The 20,894-nt window shown below is 40.3% G+C and overlaps 1 long non-coding RNA gene across 1 annotated transcript in view; it reads right to left on the bottom strand.

The window, feature by feature from the left end:
* LOC311597557 overlaps window positions 1-14,722 on the bottom strand; it is a 75,906-nt gene extending 61,184 nt beyond the window's left edge. Inside the window, exons 1-2 of the long non-coding RNA XR_014779257.1 lie at window positions 14,667-14,722; window positions 10,558-10,660 (exon numbers count right to left, since the gene is read on the bottom strand). This is a non-coding gene — a long non-coding RNA (uncharacterized lncRNA). The remainder of the gene's footprint in view (window positions 1-10,557; window positions 10,661-14,666) is intronic.
* Window positions 14,723-20,894: the final 6,172 nt, after the last annotated feature.

The following is a 20,894-nucleotide window of genomic DNA, read 5'->3' on the forward strand; positions in this document are numbered from 1 at the left end:
ATGTACACACACATACACACACACACACACACACACACATCACAAACACAAATTAACACAACCAACAAAAAGGAATAGTAATATTAAATGAGCCACTGTCTAGTGTGCTGTCTGTAATACTATCAAACAATACTCCATGTTAACCAATTCATTCAGAAAAAGTCTCTATTAGCAAGATGTATGCATTCACACATTAGTAATCTGCAAACAATAACAAAATAGAGAGAAAGCACAGCTTCTGAACACTCTGCAGAGTAAAACAATTACATAAATAAAAAGGCTGGTTCCAACAAGAATGTCAGCCAACCAACTACATGGAGACTACAGTGTGCACTGGAGGGATCATTAGTGAGCAGGGAAGAACACTCTGTCAAAGGCACATATTTCTTTCTTTTTCTTTTTCTTTTTTTTTTTTTTTTGGAAGAGCAATATGAGCACATGCAAAACACATCGAAAAAAGGCACTTTGTGTTTTTTGCTGTGCTCCCTCAGAGAACTTAGCACAGCACAAGGAAGGGCACATGCAAGGCGATCCATTCCCTATGCAGAGTGTCTGTTCCCTACACAGGGCATTCTATTGCCTAAGAACACAACAGCCAAAGATGACAACAGATGACAAGAGTTGTCTTGGACACTAATGTTGATAACTATAACATTTTGTATAGTCACAGAAGCTAAGTTCCATGATACCCCATTTGCCCAGCTAACTAGTAAACATGTGTCACTTCAAGGTGGTTGATCCATCAAGTTTCTAAAACTATTTATTTATTTAAATATTACTTTATTTTTGCTTCCTACACAAGCAGAAAGAAGTATTGGATGCTGATATTGGAACACTGAATTATTTTCATATTAAACTGACCATTAATGAAAACAGAAAAATCAAAATACCACATTTTGATATTGACATTTCCCAAAGGACAGTTCTGCAAAGAAACAACCAAATATTTAATTTAGTAAATTATGATAAGAGTGCATCTTCAAAACTAGAACATTATAGTACATAAGACAGAAATAACAACCCACCCCTGAAAGCTGATGCCTAAGGTAAAATTGTTAGTGGTTGTGCTGATGGAGTTTGACAGTAACTGGGCTTGAGGCACCATGAACACAAACATATGAGCCTTTAATTATTCAAATAAGTTTGTGTTTAAGTAGACATAGTCTTTAACACTGTCGCCTGCGGAAACCTTCAGAATGTCGAAATGAAAAAAAATTCCCAAACCATAGTTACCAAAGTAGCTAGTCATTTTCATATTTTCCTTCTAAAATGGCAGTGATGTATAGTGAAATGACAGGATGGTAAAGACAAGGGAGTTTTGTGACCTAAATGGGATCCTCTAATACCTGCATGTTAGGTTGCAGGTTGCGCAGAAGCATGTGGTATATAGTTTACTAACAAGATGTTCATCTTCATTATGTTACCTTTTGACTGTCAACTTGACACAACCTAAAGGCATCTGAGAAGGTTCAGTTGAGAGATTGACTACAGCAGATTGACTTTTGGCCTTGTCTGTGTAATTATCTTAAGTATTAATTGATATGGGCCTGTATGGGTGTACCACTGTCCACAGCACCTGGGCAAGTGGATCTGAACTATATAAGTCCTTTCTCTCTTCCTGAGTTGCCTCATTCAGCCCTGATATGTGGGTTTGTGCCTAGTCTTACTGTGACTTGTCATGTCCTGTTCGTTTGACATGCCTGGGGTGCCTGTTCCTTCCTGAAAGAAAACAGAGGAGGAGGAGTAGATCTGCGGGGGAGAGAAGGTGGAGGGAGTGGGAGCAGTAGAGGGAAGAGAAACTACAGGCAGGATGTAATCTTTGAGAAAAGAAGAAATTAAAAAGAAAAGAAAAGAGAGTCGGCTACGTGTGTGTTATCCAGAGAGAGAGACAGAGAGAGAGAGAGAGAGAGGAGAGAGAGAGAGAGAGAGAAGAGAGAGAGACAGACAGACAGACAGACAGACAGACAGACAGACAGACAGACAGACAGACACAGAGAGACAGAGATAGAAACAAAGACAGAGAGAGACAGTAAGTAGCCTCCACAGTTTCTGCTTCAAGTTCCTGCTCTCGAGATCCTGCCCTGGCTTTCCTCATGGATGGACTGTGACCCCTAAGCTAGAAAACAAACAAACTATAACATTCCTCCTCTAACTTATTTTTTGTCAGATTATTTTATCATAGCAACTGAAAGAAAACTAGAACACTGTTTCATATTTTTAAATAAAATCAATTCTTCGGTTGAAGAACATCTAGGTTGTTTCCAGATTCTGGCTATTACAAATAAAGCTTCTATGAACATAATTGAGCAAATGTCCTTGTTGTATGGTAGAGTATCTTTTGTGTATATGCCCATGAGTGATGTAGCTGGGTCCTGATGTGGCACTATTCTCAATTTTCTTGGAAAAATGCCAGATTGATTTACAAAGTGATTGTACAAATTTGCACTCCTACCAGCAATAGAGGAGTGTTCCCCTTTCTCAACATCCTCACCAGCATGTGCTGTCACTTGAATTTTTTATCTTAGCCATAGAGGTAGGCATAAGATGGAATCTCAGGGTCACTTTGATTTTCATTTCCCTAATAACTAAGGACATTGAGCATTTCTTTAGGTGTTTCTCAGCCATTTGATGTTCCTCTATGGAAAAGGCTGGGGGACCTGGCCCCAAGGGGGCCTGCACAAACTGCTGCACCAGAAAAGGGCAATGCTAGCAGTAAACCTAGACCCCTGTTCAGATCTAGCCAATGGACAGCTCATTCTCCATAGTTGTGTGGGGAGCAAGGACTGCTTCTGACATGATCTTTGGTGCCCTGGATTTGATCACTTCCCCTTGGTGAGGAGGGGAGGCAGGCTATCTGGATGAGACCTGACGGGCTGTGGTCATACGGCTATGGTGGCTATGGTGGAGGAGGAGCCCCACACCCCTACTCCCATCAGAGGCCTAGGGGAGGGGAATAGGGTACAAGAGGGAGGGAGAGTGGGAACAGGAAGATACAACCGAGGTCATAACAACCAGGGTGTGATCTGAATACATTATAATAAATTAAAATTTAAAATAAAATAATGACACAGAAGACAACAAAGCTTAAGAAAAAGTGACCCACCCTGAAGTGGGTGTCAGATTCCATGGAGCTAGAGTTACAAGAAGTTACACGTTGCCTAGTGTGGCTGTGGGAACTGAAATCTGAAAGAGCAGCAAATACTCCTATCTGCTGAGCCATCTCCACAATGTGTTCTGTCACATAGCAAGAGCTCTATGGATCAATCACAGCGTCATTTGAAAAACTAGACGTTCTTTGAAAGATGAGCCTCTCAGTTGGTGAGCTCTTCTGACTCTTCCCATAACTTGGGCCCTTGTTTCTGTTTTGCTGTGTCTTCTGTTATAGTTTAACCCTCTGCTTTCCCTCTCCCTCCTCCTTCCTCCCTCCCCGCCTCCCACTTTTCTCTGTGTTGTTGCATGTGTCCATGTGCTCTCATGAAGTCCAGAGGACGAGGACAATGTCAAGTGAGTCCCTTTATCACACTCCACCTAATTTTCCTGGAACATGGCTTCCCACAAAAACCGGAAGTTCATTGTTTCTTTAGCTAAACTATCTGGAAAGTGAACCCCGCCCAAAATCCAAGACTCTCTTGTTTCTGCCCTCTGCACTGGGGTGGGGGCTTGTGTGTGCACATACCTGATCTTTCAGGTTGTACTTGGACAGCAAGCCCTCTTACCCACTGATGCCCCCCTGCAGCCCCTGGAACTTGCTTTATTACCTTCCGTTCGTGATGACTCTGTAATCCATGTACCGATCAGTTACTGGGCTTTGAGAGTTTGTCACATTAATAAAACTGTTTAGCACATTTCCACAAGACTATAATACCAAATTTTGATATCTGTATCTACATCATTTCTCCCTCCAACTTGTCTCCACACTGTGTCATCGGCTGTTTTCACTGTTCCGCCTCTACCACCTGCCCGTTAACTCCTGAATCATCCCTGACTCATCTGTTGCGTCCTTCTTTCTCTACTGATCTGCTTGCACGCTTTTCTTTTGGACAGAGCTTTGACAGGTGTCTATATGGCTTTATGCTAAATGCCACATTGCAACCCTACACTGTTGCATGAACGTCATCTCCAGTTCTACCTTCCAAGCAAAATCCTTCACAATCAAACCATAGCCAGAGCTGAAAAACAGCATATTCACATGTACTTGAAAACCTTCATTGCTCCTATAAATCTCCAGAGAAACTGGGAGAGAGAAGTCATTGTTCTGAGAAAGCTGTAGATACCAGACTAAACGTGCCCACAACAGCAATGATAGCATCTGTGAGGTCTGGGAAAATTTTGTCTTTTATGCTCTGTATCCGTTTCATCTTTGCACCTTCTAGCCACGCAGGCATAGCTAATAGATCTCAGGGCCTCCATGATGCCAAGGGCATGGCCATGCAGCACCAGTTCTGCCCTCTTTTGCTCTATCTGTGGTTGCTGCATTTGCTTGTCTTCTTGGATTCCTGTTTAGCAATTACTGAGAACATAAACAATGGGAAAACAGAAAAAGAAATACAAATAGTGAAAAAATTAATATATGTTATTAGCTGCGTTTTCTTAGAAGAACTCATGGGATGAGAATAAAGAGCAATGACTACAAAGTGTTTTTTACTTTTTAATCTATGTAGAAACTTATACCTGGTGAAAATGTGCCTCCAAAGTAAAGGGGAAGTTTTAAGTCTCCTGAAAAGAAGTGTTGGCAAACTAAGGAAACAATAGCAGATGACCCTCTGTGGAACAAAGGAAGTAAACAATAAAAATTAGGGAGAAAAAAAAAAGGTAGGTTCAAGGAAGATATAGGTGAGACATAGGGTGTGCAGGCTGCACTTGCTTGTTTCCCATCCCACTAACTGAAACTAGGAAAGTTTAAAGTTCAGGTTAAGTCTTTTCCTGATATTCACTCCCAGTTCTCCACAGAAGATAGATCCTGAAGGGGAGTAAGTTAATTGCTCAAGGCCAGATAACAAGATGGACTGGCCCTGGCCCTGAAGCCCAGGCCTCCGGATTGTGGGCTCTAGCATCAATTTACTCATCTGCTTTGCCACATTCTGTTCCTTCTGGGAATTCCTTGCAAACTTGACTTTTAGTCCTTCACAAGGCCACTCTGCCTATATGCTATTACAAGAAAATGAATGTTATTTATCTCAAAGTCACATCCTGTATCAAACCCCGAAGCAATGAAAATCAAATACTTCTGCCTTAGGCCTTGCCTTTCTAGATTATTCTCTCTTTGTATCATCATTTCTGGAGGGTCAGCTTTGTGTCTTGAAGGTCATTCTTTAAGTATGAGAGAGGTTTGTCATTCGTCTGCTCCATCATACCTCTAAGGGAATATTTGTGGGTAACTATGAAATGCTTGCATTTCTTCAGAAGGAGCCCTGACCTGGATCCAGATGGTAAGGTAGGAGACAGAGGTTTGCACATGGACCAGTGGACTGAGTGAGATGGAGGCCTGCCGAACGGGATGCTCTTTGGCATTTATGCACTTGTTGTAGCTCATGACTCTGTGTGTACCCACGTCCTGACTCTGCTTCTTCCTATATAGAAATGAGGCTCCATCATAGCACCTGAGAAAGAAAGGCACGAAGCAGAGAAGTGGGATCTTTTACAAACTTTCCATTTACCCAAATCAGGAGCTAACTGGCACTCAGAATGTCTGGACTGACTCCATTTGAGATGAATACAAAAATAATTGATCCTGTCTCCATTGCCTTCTCTCTGATTATTAATACTTTTTATCCAGATCCTTGGGCTCCCACATATCTAAGGTGTCAAACTCAGCCTTTCTATTTGGTTTCTGTTCCTCTCACTTGTTAAGTATAAACACAGCTACTAAACACTTATGCTTTATAAAGATTTATATGGTATCATCATTGTGCTAAGAAATTATTGGATGCTATCTTATGGTGTAACAAAGAAAACTGCACAGCACCATAGACTTCAAAACCATTTGTTGCTGGTGTAGACTTCTTCCTTTCTACTCCATGGAAATTGTCCTTAATTTACATCCATACTGCCATAGCTCTATTCTATTTCCTTCCTTATACTTTTATGGTATAAATCATTCATAATGTTTTAATGCCCAAACTCCATATCTGCTAAGGAACTTTTCCTCCATATTTGTATTTTGGTTACATTTAATTACTATTTTCACATTTGTAGTTACATTTCTGATCCCATTTATGGAGCGCATCATGAAACACTTGGGAGATAGCTCAGTTTGTTATGTGTCTGTCACACAAGCACAAAGAAGATCTGTATTCAGGTCCAGGGCAGGTGTTAAAATAGTTTATGTGGTCTAGGCTATATTACATAGTGTGTGTGTGTGTGTGTGTGTGTGTGTGTGTGTGTGTGTGTGTGTGCGTGCATGCACATTCATGTTACTGTATTTGTGTTATTGTGTCTGTGTATAGTCACATATAAACTCACATTATAGTCTTCATTCCAGAGTCTTAAACCTGTGATGATAGGTGTCTAAAGACTTGTTGGTGTGTGTGTGTGTGTGTGTGTGTGTGTGTGTGTGTGTGTGTGTGTGTGTGTGTACACCTTGAAGAGGACACTTCATCTACTACTCTAACAGCACATGGGTCTCTGATTACTTTTCATTCCTACCTCTTCCGTCACTGACTTGGCCTCCCTCCTCAGCAGCTCTCCTGCCCTGCTTCTCTTGCTGAAGTGCAAAAGCTCATGTGGAAGTTGCTCACCTGTCCCTGAAACACACACAGCTTCAGCTTATCCTCTGACGAGCTCCATAAACCTCTCGTAGTGTCTTCTCTTTAGAAACACACTGTCTTTGAGTCTTCCTCTAACTTGGGAATCCCAGAAAACTGCCTGCATTCGCAGGCCTCTGTGAGCATTTTCCAGATTCCCTTTCTAATTACATAGAGTATCTGGCAGCACCTTGGTGATTACTGGGTTTTCTTTGTTCTTACTGGCAGGTGACTCTTACTCAAAATCAGAACTGCCACATGAATTCAGGAAAAGGAATTGGACAGCTTTTCCCTGGTGACAGATGACAGAAGATGCTTAGGCTAATCAATAAAGGTCATGCATGATACTGACACCGGTGTGTAATGGGATGTCCTTAAAGGGACTGATAAAATTGAAATGAATAAAAATATAATTACAGTTTTTATTAAGCAAAAGTTATGATTGATTTTTCATTAGCAACTTCCCTGGATTAAGGAATATTTAGGCCATTGATGAGGTATACCTTATGACGTGTTTCCAGAGGTTCTTAAATGAGGGGAAAAAACCCACTCTGACTATGGGGTTTACTATCTCATGGGCTGGGAGCCTAGACTGAATAAATAGTGGGAAAGGGAGCCAGCATAGTACCAGTGTTCATCTCTTCCTGCTTCCTGATCCATGCAGAAGTAGGCAATACAACACTTCCGCCACCATGACTTCACTGCCCTGGAATGTACCTAAATCTTTCTTTCTCACACTGCTTCTATAAAGTATTTTGTCAAAGAAGTTATTTTTTTAAGTGGCTAACTCAGCAATATATTAAAGTTTCCCTCCCACCTATTCGTAGTTTCACTATGGAAGATAAACCCGATCCGTATTTAAAACCCCAATGTGGAAGAACTCTGCTTCTACTTTCTTGTGTGTGTACAGAAGATAACGGTCCCCGATGCTCTAGCTAATGAACACAGACATTCCGTTCCTGAGGGATGAGCAGCCCATGATCATAGTGAGGCTGACAACGGTTAGCAAACCCTTGCAGCTTGTCGGAACGGCCACTTGCTGCTGCCAGCAGTCCCAGGGTGGTCCCTTACAAGCCTTTCCTTCTGACTCTTGTCACAAAAAACACCAGGCCTTGAGCTCAGCTTCTCACCTTCTGGAGAATTTCTAGAAGTAGTGGAATTATCACAAGCATAATGGATGTATCCCTCTATTGTTATATGCCAGGATCTGAATGTAGCAAAGATCTTGAATTTCCTGGCTTTTAGCTGTAGCCCATTGTCATTGAAGAATCAATGTGTGGTATCTTTTCACATAATCAGAAAGTGCTACATTTCACACCATGTGATGTGCAGAAATACAGCATCTACAGAAGAAAGGAGAGTGATTCTGAGCCTAGACAAACCCCTACCACTTAAGCAGAGCCATTGTTTTCAAGCCAAATTTAAAGAAATGAGTCTGCAATGACAGGACATACAAAGGAGAGACGCCCTTTATCATACCCCTTAAAATGATGTATCAGAAAACCAGTGAGCAGCCAGAGTGGACTCTGTGCTCTGCAGACACCTTCCACAGGACCAAGATGTTCAACTTGCTCATATCTGAGTCTTTCTCCAAGTAACACCTTTTGATCAGCCAAGTATCCACTGATTGGCCGCACAGGAGTAGCAAGCCTGTTCTGAGACTATTTACGCCTTTGCTGTAACCAAATTGGTGGCCAGCTCCCCATGTTTTCCAACCTTGTATTCTCACCCGCTTCCAGGTGTGATTTCCCAGAGCCCATCCTAGGGAACCTCCCATGCACACACTGTCACCATCTCTGAGTTTATTTCCAGTGACCCCAGGTTTAGAGAAAAAGGCCTTTTGTAAAAGATAACAGTTTCAGCTCCAAAACATGACTCAGCCGGTAACGTGTTTGCTGCATAAATGTGAGGATCTGGGCTCACATCTCTACCCGATACACGTGGAAAGGAATTGGCAGTGCTGCACACAGTTGCAACCATTAAGCTCAGGGGTGCAGACAGGAAAGAGAACTCCTGGGCTTTGTTCCTAGCCAGTCTAGCTGAGCTGGCAAGATCTAGCTGGGTTCGATGAGAGATCTTGTCTTAAGAAAATAAGGTGGATCCTTCTATTTCCCCATTCTCCCATGCTTCTCTCACTTAAAGTCCCAATAGGATGTCCTCCCCCTCTGACCCACTTTCCTGGTACCCAAGAAGAGACTTGATATCCTTTGAGCATATACAGGGGGAGGAAATCCCCCTCAGTCACAGTCATGGGGGAGGGGAGTAGAGGGGAAGTGGGAGGGAGGGAAGAATGGGAGGATACAAGGGACAGGCTAACAATTGAGATGTAATATGAATAAATTAATAAAATATTTTTTAAAAAGAAAAGAAGGTAGAAAAGAAGTAGAGGAAGACACTAGCCTCTGACTGTCATGCACATGTATGTACTGGCATGCACACATGTATGTACATAAATAGGCATTTATGCTTGTGCACATACACACCATAAAAGTGAAGGAAATTTAATAATAATGCCATGTATGTAACAAAAGCCATACCAACTGGTTCTTTGAGAGGCAGAGGCAATTACACAAATCATCAACATACATAGAACTTCACAATATAAATTGTTGCATCTTGAACTTATTTTTCTGATTTTATATTGGAGACTCTTGAAGATGGGGTTCCAATCTTACACAGTGCAATTTATGGTGAATGTGTATAATTTGAAAAGATTGAAAATAAATCATGTCAAAAGATCAGACAATGAGAATAAATTTTGGACAAAATACGCCATAAACATGGAGCCTTCTAAAGGGAGGGCAAGGGGCCATTTCACCAGTCGCCTTCTAATTGATCAAGTGACTGAAGCTGTACATTCAAGCTGCAGAGACAGGCAAAGAGAAGCTCATCACAGATCATGGACCTCATAGCTTCCTATTATATCTCTAAACCTCCAACCTCCTGGCAGCATCCAGCACCCTGCTTGGCAAAGTACGATCCATTATGTCATTTTTAGGCTCCAGTCCTCACTGCTGTCTATCAGGCTTTTCTGTGAATGAACTGTAGACACCCAATTGCTTAACCCTGGCAGCATCTGGGGCCCCTGCCTCCTCCAGGATCCACTATGCAGCTTTCTGCGCTCAGCAGCATGCCGCACTGGATTTGGAGACATGCTCTAGCTGTGCGACTGAGCACAGGTCCTGGCAACCTCATAGAGCTCTCTCCATAAGAGTTGCATAACAAGATCTTATTTTAACATTCTGAATTATCATATTGTTTATCTCCAACCCTGGTACACAATAATTCTTCACAGCATTTAGGCTACTTAATATCTGAGTGTTTTCTGGATGTATATATTTTTCTATACAGTAAATGTATAGCATATGGGACTCTATGTATCTGTTAAGATATACAGTCATATACAATATGAATTAATTATATAAAATAAGACTATAAAAATGACAGACTCAGTTATCATTATTCCTTGAGATTCTTTATGTACCGAAACTCTATAGAAAGAAAAACACGGAGCCAGAACTGCAAGATTGTTATTACCTATAAAGAGAGGAAAGAGGTAACATTTCTGGGGCCCTAGAAACATTCACTTTGGTTTTGTCTATGGGTTTAGTAAATCTTCCTGATTCATTATAATTTCATGAAGCTTACATGGGGATTTCATTTGTTTTGGATATGTGTCAAATTTTTAACTAAAATAAATATACAGGGGCCCTGGGGAGATAGCTTGACGGGTAAAGGATTTGCTGCCCAAGCATGACAACCTGAGTTCGGATCCCAATAGCACATAGAAAAGGCCAAGTGTGGCAATATGCACCTGTAATCTCAGCGCTGGGGAGTGGAGACCAGATTGTTAGAGCTGACTGTCCAGCCGGTCCTTCTGAATGAGTGAGCTCCAGGTTCAGCATGAGATCTCGGCCCTAAAATATAAGGACAAGAGGGATCAACAAAGACAATGCGCACTGATCTGAGCTGCCACACCAGCATCTGAATACCCATGCAGGCACATATACATAAGTGTACATAAACCCCCAAAATCACACAATACATATGTAAACAATATAAAATATTTTTAAAAACTATTTCATCATCTAAAATTTTTGTAATATAAACTTTTTAAAAATTATAAATTATATTTATATCAAAGTAAATTCCGAGGTTAATGACCATGTCTATGTAGACATATGTATAAGCATCTGAGTTTTTATGTGTATGTGTATGTGTGTGTGTGTGTGTGTGTGTGTGTGTGTGTGTGTGTGTGTGTGTACTAGCTTGGCTAAGTGTGTAGGCACATGGAGCATGCACAAAAGTCTGTGTGTGGATTTGCATAATTACAATGTGCATTTCCTTGTATGCTTGCATGAAATGGTGCTGTTTGCTGTGTGGTCATCAAGAATGCCGCCCCCCCCCAGAAGGCCACTATCATAACAGAAGGAATGAAGATAAAGCTGGAATTTGAAAATGGAATCTCAAAGCTGAGGGAAAGAAAACCAAGAATGAGTGAGTGAATTGGCAGTAACCTTGAGCGGACACAGAATTAGCATCACTTACTTTCCTGCTTTTTCCTTTCTCAGAATGCAGCACCCACTGTGTTACGTGGGTGAACACACACCCTGTCCTTACAGAGAGAGCTGCTTATGCTTCTCGGAATGTTCTCTTTCAATTCCTCTTCCCAGGTCCTTGGGAATGTGATCCCAAAGCACATACCACAGACACCTGCTATTCTGTACACAGTTGTCATCCAGCTAAGCAGCAGCTTTAGCACAGGGATGGGAGGAGTCAAGCAAATTATTATTCCACTGGGGACTGAGAATAACGTAGGAGATGTGGATAGTTTCATTTAAAAGAAATTTGGCTACTTTGCCTCTCAAGTCAGATGCCAACCAAACTCATTAAGATGGTCATTTATGTCTTCCGTCATGGGTGTTTAAATACTTGTCAAGGAAGCAGAAGAGCTTTGACTATTAGGTATTGAAAATGACAAAGACACACACAAACACACACACACACACACACAAACAAATATACACATAAAACATACATATCAGAAACATCACACAACACCACGATAAACATCACACAAAAAGGGTACCAACACCATACATGCATGCCCCAGATGAATGCCTACACACTCCACACCAAAATCACACACACACACACACACACACACACACACACACACACACACAGAGAGAGAGAGAGAGAGAGAGAGAGAGAGAGAGAGAGAGAGAGAGAGAGAGAGAGAGACCACATACAAGTCACATTTATGAACATACCTTACCTACCAAGATACCAGGGTCCTTGGAAACGCACCATGACCTTTCAGATTCTGCTTTATTTGTACATTTTTGCAATTGGACATTTTAATTTCCTGGCAGAAAACTTATTTAAACAATGATTGCTTGAATGTTATTTCATGTATAGTATTTGTTCTTTTTTTCAATTTTGCAGTCTTGGCTTTGAGTGTTAGTGCTCACAGCAACTATGTTGGCAGCAGACACATAGTTTAACTTCTGGGAAAATCCTAAACACTAACCTGTAACATGGTCAAAATATCATAACACTAAATATTAGTAACACAGAAATGAGTCAGAGATATTAAAATAAAGTTCTTATGAGTGAAGGAAACCAATGCATAGGGCTGAGCAAGGGTCTTAACACCCAGTTATGCTTAAGGATGTGTTATAGGATAAACCATTTCTTTATTATTCAGTGTAATTGTAAAAGAAAGAGCTGCAAGTCCATTTATTTCTATCCTTGCATTGAACTTGTACACGTTAATATACTGCAATAAACTGAAACGATAACTTGACTTTATCACCAAACAAGCGCTGCTTCCCTAGAAGAGATGTAAAAACATCTGCTCCTCCTCATAAGGTCCCAGACACAAACAAAGACACAGACTCTACCCAAGTTCACTGTCAGAGCCATTGAGTCTATTGGGCAGTGTGCTAGGGGTAGGAGTATGGGAAGATTTAAAGCAGACTCACAGCAAGGTCGTCACCCAGCATGGAGAACGTGTGGCCAGAGATGAGGCCTCATCCCTACCTCTTCCTACTCTGTGTATCCTAGTCCATCATTGAGACCATGTGCAATTATGGCGGCATTACACACAACCAGTTAGGAGGAATGGCTGGATGCTTCCGTGAGCATCACAGGACCCTCCCCACTCCTCCACCTATGGAGGAAAAACAACAGTCAACAAGCCCAGATCTGATGAGCTTTTGTAAGCAAGAACAGCTGAACCCATGAAGATGGTGGCAGCTTGGCATGGAGAAGAGCCCTGCATAACAAGGAATTGCTTGCTTTACATGTTTGCAAAAAGGAATATCTAGCCATCCATTGATTATTAATAAATACATAAAACAACTTCTCATTTCCTCACTTGCTCTGGGTTGGGAAGACTAGGGAAATTCACTTTTATTATATAATATTCTGTCAATTTAAAGAAATAACTATCAATTGGGTTAAAAAAAAGACATAAAGGTTTCAATATAGTACCACTAAGAACCACTATTTCAAATGTGTATAGAACAATTATATAATGCATATTGATATTCTTCTATAGCAAAGTATAGAAGTTAAAACAAATAAATCATTTATTTCACAATTATAATATGACATTTGAGAACCATACTGAGATTCAAAACTTGGCCCCACATTACTGTTCACGGGGATTAATATGATATTGTGTTATGTAGTGTCATGTTATTTTTTAAGATTTATGTTCTGCAACTTATGTGTATGTGTGAATTCCTGCTTGTTTGTATATGTATCATATCTCATTCTTGGTGCCCCAGAGGATGTGTAAAATCCCCTGGAGCTGAAGTTGCAGACAGTTGTGAGCCATTTGACATGGTCACTGGGAACCAAACCTGGGTCCTCTATAAGTGCTCTTAACCCCTGAGCCATCTCTCAAGCAATGTTACTTTCAGTAACATTCATTATGATCACAATCTAGCTTCCCTTTTTCTCCGTGGGAGATCTGTCGAATGTAACACACTTAGGCGAAAAGAGTAACATCTCACAAGGGTAGGCACAGGTACCAGCAACAAAATGAACAAGAACTCTGGTAAGCCAAGCATTGTGGGTAATAGAGTGCTAAATCTCCATCTCAGCAATCCTCAGGAGTTCCAGGTATCCTAGCATTCCGGAAGGATTCCTAAGGACTATGTCTGCAACCTCATCCCACAAGTGTGTGGTATGAAAGAGAGCAATTGTGAACAGCTGGTGTTATTCCTTGAAGGCATGGCTGTATAGGAAATCCCAGCCTTAGCCCCTGGGTGTTTTTAGGAATAAATTGACAAAGATGGAATAAATAGAATAAAGAGCATACAGACATATTGACATACAAAATGTAAAAATTCATTACAAAGAAAAGACCCAGCAGTGGGAGTATCAGCTAAGCCAGAATGATTGACAAACCTGAAGAGTCTTCCCTGCCAAGAAGGGGGAGGATGGGGCGGGCAGAAACTAGATGCTGAAGTGAGCCTCGGCCTCCCCACATGACAAAGCACCAGTATTTCAAGTATTTTTTTTTAATCTGTTCCCATTAAAAGCAATGGTTACTCAATGACCCACAATACAGCCACGTAGATTTTACTGAGAAAAACTCAAACCCTCAGGAACTGCATCTAGACTGGCTCTCGCTGACTTAGAAAGTGATAAATTAGCTCTTATTCCCAGTCCTTATTGGATTCTTACAAATGCCGTACATTCTAGAAAAGTTTTGATTAAATATGCTAATACAAATGGAAACGAACATTTTCTGTTTTGTAAAAGTTTTCTGTCAACAGGGCTGGTAAGATAACTTGTGGTGGTGGTGGTGGTTTTTTCCCCCCTGCACCAGGCTCTCAAAATATATTTATATATAGCTAGGCTCTTCTCGGACTTGCTTGTATCTTAAAATAACCCATTTATACTAACCTGCGTTCTGCAACATGGCTGGTTACCTCTGATCATGTACCATGCATCTGTCCTCCTCACATCTCCCAGATAAATCTCGTGCCCCTGGTGCTATTCCAGAATCCTTTCTGCCTGCCAGATGTCCCACCTTCTTTTCCTGCCTCAGCTATAGGCCATTAGCTTTTTATTGACAGCTGATACTTCCATACAGACACAAGAGATTCCTTTTACAGCTTGTCCTGCAATCAAAAGAAACGAGTTTGATTTTTAGAATTCTGTTTTTAAAAGAGAGAGTGCCTTAGTTACTTTTATATCACTATGATAAAATGTGCTGACAAAAGCAACTTAGGAAGCAAAAGTTAAATAAATATGGCTCACAGTCGGGGGTGATAGTCTCTCATTTCAGAGATGCCACAGAGACAAGTATCTGGTGCCATGGGTTACACTGCATCTATAATCTGATGAATTCTGGTACTTAGCTCACATTCTTCTATTTATAAGGACCATATTCCCAACTCAGGGAATGATCCTACCCACAGTGGATGGCTTTCCATATCTCAATTAGTGTGATCAAGAGAAACCAACAGCATGACGAGTCCCTAGGAATTATGGTTGAGGTTGTCCACTAGCCTGCAAACCCACGTGCATACTTGTGACCACTCGCGCACACACACACACACACACACACACACACACACACACACACACACACACCTTCTGGTGTCTAGGTAAGATAGAGGTAGCATGTAAGTCAACAATCAAACAGAATATGAGGCCAGAAGAGTGATACCACTGTGAAATTTAGAAGTCCAGAAAGATAGGACGTGGTCATCTCAGTCAGTGCAGGACGTGGTCGTGGTCATCTCAGTCGTCAGTGCAGGACGTGGTCATCTCAGTCGTCAGTGCAGGACGTGGTCATCTCAGTCAGTGCAGGACGTGGTCATCTCAGTCAGTGCAGGACGTGGTCATCTCACTCAGTGCAGGACGTGGTCATCTCACTCAGTGCAGGACGTGGTCATCTCACTCAGTGCAGGACGTGGTCATCTCACTCAGTGCAGGACGTGGTCATCTCAGTCAGTGCAGGACGTGGTCATCTCAGTCAGTGCAGGACGTGGTCATCTCAGTCAGTGCAGCCTCTCAGAATTTCTGTAGATCACAGGACTCCTAAGACCAGACAGACACAGTTGGGAAGGAGAGGAGGCCCAGCAGATACACAATACAGGGATGCAGACTTCGATGTCTGCATGGTGCCCCATCAACTTTGTCATGCTTACTAAATCTGGAAAAATTGCCCTGACATTTCTAACCACTTAAAGCCAAAGATATGAAGTATATTAACCAACTAATCATCTTATTGTCATCTAAAATCAGTATAAAAACCCAAACCCATTATGCCATTGTCACACTCAGAAGCATTTACATCAAAGTCGAAACTTCTAGGACTCTGAGTGTTTTCTTTTTATTTCTCTTCCTTCCTTCCTTCATTTCTTTTTTTAAAACTAAAATTAAGTAAAACATATTCAACAATATATATGAAAGTCACAACTGAGCTTAAGAAACAGCATTAGCACCCTGTTAGTGCCCCTTGTGTGGTCCCCACCCCTGTCTCTCTTATTAGACAATAATCACTATTAGTTACTATCTGTCTGCCATCCCCTCATGGTTCTTCATTGTTTTCTTCCATGATTTTTATCCTTCAATAAGATATTATTTACTTCTCTTATTTTCTGGTTTTGACAAATGTAAGTGTGTACGGTTTTTTTTTTTTACCAGCATGTTTCATTTTTTACAGAATCTCATTCAATATTAATTCTGTGGGGGTTTTGCTCACTTCCTGTGCTACCATTCTTCACGGTCACTGTGGTGGACTTCTGGACTCTAATTTACATATATTCTGCATCCTACTTTGTAGTCTGTTATGTTCTATGACTTTTCCCGGTAACAAGTAGTACTGCTACACGTGATTTTTTTTTTTTTTAGAATGTTAATGCAAACATTCTTTTTGCAAACATGAAACAGGTTTTGTAAGGAAGTCACTGAGCAACAAGAATCCTAGGTCGGGCTCTGACACAAAGTGTGGCATGAGGAATCTCATGTTTGTTCAAGGAGTCAAATCGATTCATGACCCACAGAGAGTTCCACATACTCTCTGTTCTCCTGCAAAAACCCTACCATCCTTACATTTGCAGCTTCGACTACTACACTAGGCATAAACTGCTATCTTATTTTGGTTTAATGCCTTGATTGACTTTGTCTTGAGAGAGTCTTCACCCACAAATCAGTCATTCATATATGTCTTCTGTGAAATGTCAGGTCATGTCTTTTGATCTTCCATGGGTTAGGCTTACTGACACATCCCTGCTGAGTTCTAGAAAGTTTTGTATATCTATCACATAACTTCAAATTTTAACAGAGTTTAGGTTGCATGAACTCAGACTAACTAATGTCTTTCTTGACACATATGTATGTGTACTCATCTCTATGTGCAGGTAGACATGTGCTTCACTGTACATGTGATATGTATGCATTCATATAGACAACTCAGTATCATTCTTAAAGGAGCACCAGCCACCTCTTTGAGAAGGGCCTCTCATTTGTCTGGTGTTCATTAATTAGTTTAGGATGGTTGAGCATGGGTCATAAGCAACTGCCTGTGTCCACCTTCCCAGCACCACGCCTGGCATCTTTGCATGTGTTCCGAGGACTGAACCACAGTCCTCATGCTTGCAAAGATAAATGTTTTCCTGAGTGAGTCATCCCCAACCATGCCTTCGCTCCAGTAAACAACGCTTTCTTTAAGAACAATACATTCTGCTTATATGGTTTAGGAAATGCATACCTGACCCGTGGTTAATTTCCTGCTACTTTTCCAAACTTTTTGCCTTTCACACTTTTATGTGTTGTATAAGATAAAGATCTTAGGTGTATTTTTCAGATTGACCAGTTTTATTAAGAAATGTTCTATCACCACCTACGACACCCTCCCAGGTCGCCGGATCTGATCACACTCCCACTTTGCCTGAGCATGCTGCTGTTTTGAATGACACATACCTCATATTTTAGACTAAATTAAGAAAGTTCCTCTTACTCATACTTACATATAAATTCCAGAACTATTTTCTTCAATTAAAAATAAATTGTTTCATTCTTTTTAAGTTTAACAAATGTGATTCAGGGTTTTTGGAAGAATTAACATTGTTATGGCATTTAATAATGATGTACTATTTTGGATTTAATTTAATATAATGATAAAGTTTTACCATTTTGTTTGTAAAAGTTTTGCATGATTATGTTTGCTATATTCATAAATACTTATTGTTATCCCCATAAAGTGCCAGTTTAACAAAGTTCACATGGTTTTAATAGTAGCATTTAAGTTTATTCTTTAGTGCATTAATATTTACTGTTACTGTTACTATAAGGCATACATTTTCTTTTGATCACATGGGTAGAAATAAAGTTGGTTTCATCATGTAGATCTTACAATCAGTAATCTTGCTATCTTAATAATTGGTTAGTCCTGTAGATACCACAAACCATCTTTTACTTGCTGTGCCTAACAAGCTTGAGTGTTACAGAAGAACCCTTTCCCCAAGGCTCTCAGTCACCTCAGCCAATGCTTTGCAGAGAATCTTTTCAAAACTACTTAGTGTTTAGTAACTCACAGCACTCTCTTCTGGCCTTCAGACAAATTTTAATGGTTGAAAATGAGCTTCATGCCCTGATTTTTTAAAATGTTCAGTTGCTAAGTTGAATATCTTAGGAGATTTTCCCTGGCTTTTATTTTAATTCCTCATACATAAATACTGTCTTTACTTCCACCTGGGACTTTCTGATGCTGTCAGACTAACAACGGTCTTTTGCCATCTCCTCCATCCTGTTCTCTCATCTACTCTATATTGTCATATCTCCAATGATTTGGTCTTCAAAAATAATTCTGACACCCTTTAAGAATCCTTACATTATAAACTCCCATGCTCAGATCCGATCCTCACTGCTCTTTAGGTTTCCTTGTTGACCCACATGACTCTTCCTTACCTTGTGTTCCTTAGTCATAAGCCTTTGCATTTTTTCCTTATGACCCTGGTTTGGGATTTTGGGTTGATTTTATCTACGGACAAAAATATATTTAGTTTTTAATATGCTAGTTACTGGGTTTGCAACCAAGTCTGATACATTTTTACTATAACAGGCTACAACTAATACTCTAATGATTAACTTAAAAATGACACCAATGCAATCATCAGCTCTTTTCCATTTCCATTTTCTGTGCTTCAATTTTTACTTTAGTGGTTTCACATGCGATGAGCATTTAGTGAAAACCAGTAAATACCTTTATCAAAAAGATAAGATGTTACTCTGGAGGTAATTTGAGTTGTATTTTTTCTTTTTAATATGAAAAGATTAGTTAGATAGGACAATGATATATTTCCTAAAAAAACAAATTATATGAGTACCTGACTCTTAATAAATATATGATTTGTCTAGATTGCCTAATCTCTTAAAATATTGTTTTATTTTAAAACAACACAAATCAGTATAAAATATCATTATTTTGTTGACATTAAGTGAGTTGAACACTTCATTGCTGCCTCTCCTCTCTTTCTGTCTCTATGTGTCTGTCTCTTCTGATAAATAATATTAACAGAGGCCCTGCCCTTTGTCCGACCCTTTATTTATAACTTGAGCTTTTGAAGCACTAACCATTTTCTTTGGTTGTTTGTTTTGTCTTGTTTTGTTTACTTCTGAATCAGCGTTTCCTGCTGTCCTTGACTGGCTTTGTAGACCAGGCTGACCTCAGATTCACAGAGCTCTGCCTGTCTGTGCCTCCCAGGTGCTGGGATTATAGCTGTGTGCCACCATGCCCAACTAGCACTACCCATTTTCATAGCTCAGTTTCTACATCCGGTGGTTTACTCAGGAATCAATTCACTTCCAGCTACCTCCCTAAACGACTGTATTATTTCTGACTTCCTCTAATTCTTAGCCCATATGAACTATATAGCCTATATCCTATAACACTGCAAATGCCAAAACAACAACAGAAAAAAAAAAGACTTATAATCTCAAATATGAAGCTAACAAAAAATTCAATGAAACATATTTCTACAAATTAAGGAATAATAACCCATGTCTGTCCATTGGAGTTTAGGTAATTAGTGCATGCAGAAAATAAATATGTTTTCAACTAGAGATCCAGTCATTATAGGAAGCATGGGTAGATAGCAAATTATACCCATAAAAACACATCTCTGAGTATTCCGAATTTAGAGAACACCGGCTTTGTACTTTCTCAAAAATGTCTAGCAAGTTGAAGTTATTTCTTCCCAGAATGTAATGACTATACTCCATCACGCTCAGACCACTTATGGAATCTCTCTTACCAAGCAGATGATGATTGTTTGGTGCTATTATCTTCACAACCTTAAAAAAAAAACTATTTTAAAATGATATAAAACATGTGAGAAACTTTTCAGAAGGAATGGCTCCTGCAAGCAGATGAATTACCTAATTGGCATCTTATCAGAACTTTTAACACAGATTATGAGTATTCTGGAGGGAGAGTAACGAATGAGACCCCCTGAATTCTTCAGCCGTGAGCCAGTCTCTCTGCAGCTCCTGCACAGGACTGAAGGTCTAGTTTAATGTACCCTCTTGATAATGGAAATGTTATTAGGTTTTGATTCGTAAAGATCATGTTCAGATTCCAATTCCTCCCAGTTCCTTCCAGCTCTGTCTTTGTAAATTTGTCAAGCGTTGATACCATCGTCTGTAAACAGGAAATTCTACTGACCTAAGAAGACTGCTTTACAAACACAACAAGCTATTTCAACTGACTCTATTCAACAAACATTTACTGAGGTTGTTTTTTTTTTTTTAATCGTCCATTTAGGAGCCGAGATAAAGAAATGAATAAGCCATAACCCCTGGCCTCAAGGAACACATTGTTGTAAAATTCAGTCACTGTGTGCTGTAATGGGAGTTTTCTCTGACCATATTCTTCTTTCCTTGTCATTTACTGCATTCTTTCTTGTGTCCCTTTGATCGTCCTCTGGCTGCTGGCTGCAAATCGCCACACCCTAATCAGGTCACTGCACTCTGTTTCTCTAAAGCAAATACCCTTGAGTACTGAGGACCCACAGGTAGTAAGCCACAGTGTCTCCATCCTGCTGTTCTCAAAACAGTCTTGCCTCCTGTAACATCAAGAATGAGAAACGTATAGCGGGGCAATTATTGTTATGCACACTG

This window comes from Acomys minous, assembly GCF_964271855.1.
Source record: "Acomys minous genome assembly, chromosome: 5".
NCBI classification, from domain to species: domain Eukaryota; kingdom Metazoa; phylum Chordata; class Mammalia; order Rodentia; family Muridae; genus Acomys; species Acomys minous.